The sequence below is a fragment of the Austrofundulus limnaeus genome, unplaced genomic scaffold (genome assembly GCF_001266775.1).
Source record: "Austrofundulus limnaeus strain Quisiro unplaced genomic scaffold, Austrofundulus_limnaeus-1.0 Scaffold3173, whole genome shotgun sequence".
In the NCBI taxonomy this organism is placed as follows: domain Eukaryota; kingdom Metazoa; phylum Chordata; class Actinopteri; order Cyprinodontiformes; family Rivulidae; genus Austrofundulus; species Austrofundulus limnaeus.
In genome coordinates, this window is record NW_013955575.1 from 11,745 (window position 1) to 11,948 (window position 204).

The following is a 204-nucleotide window of genomic DNA, read 5'->3' on the forward strand; positions in this document are numbered from 1 at the left end:
GGCCGTCACAGTTGTGTCTGTATCATAACAGAGCCCTCTTCGTGTGCAGTTAGTGTGTTTATTTGTTTTTTTATCTGGGTTTTCTCCCAAGTACTTCGGTCTGCCCATAGTCAAAAAAATAAAATAAAATAAATGTCATGTCAGTTTTGACAGCGACAACCAAAAACATTTCAAAAAGAAAACCTTATAAAAACTATCTAAAGC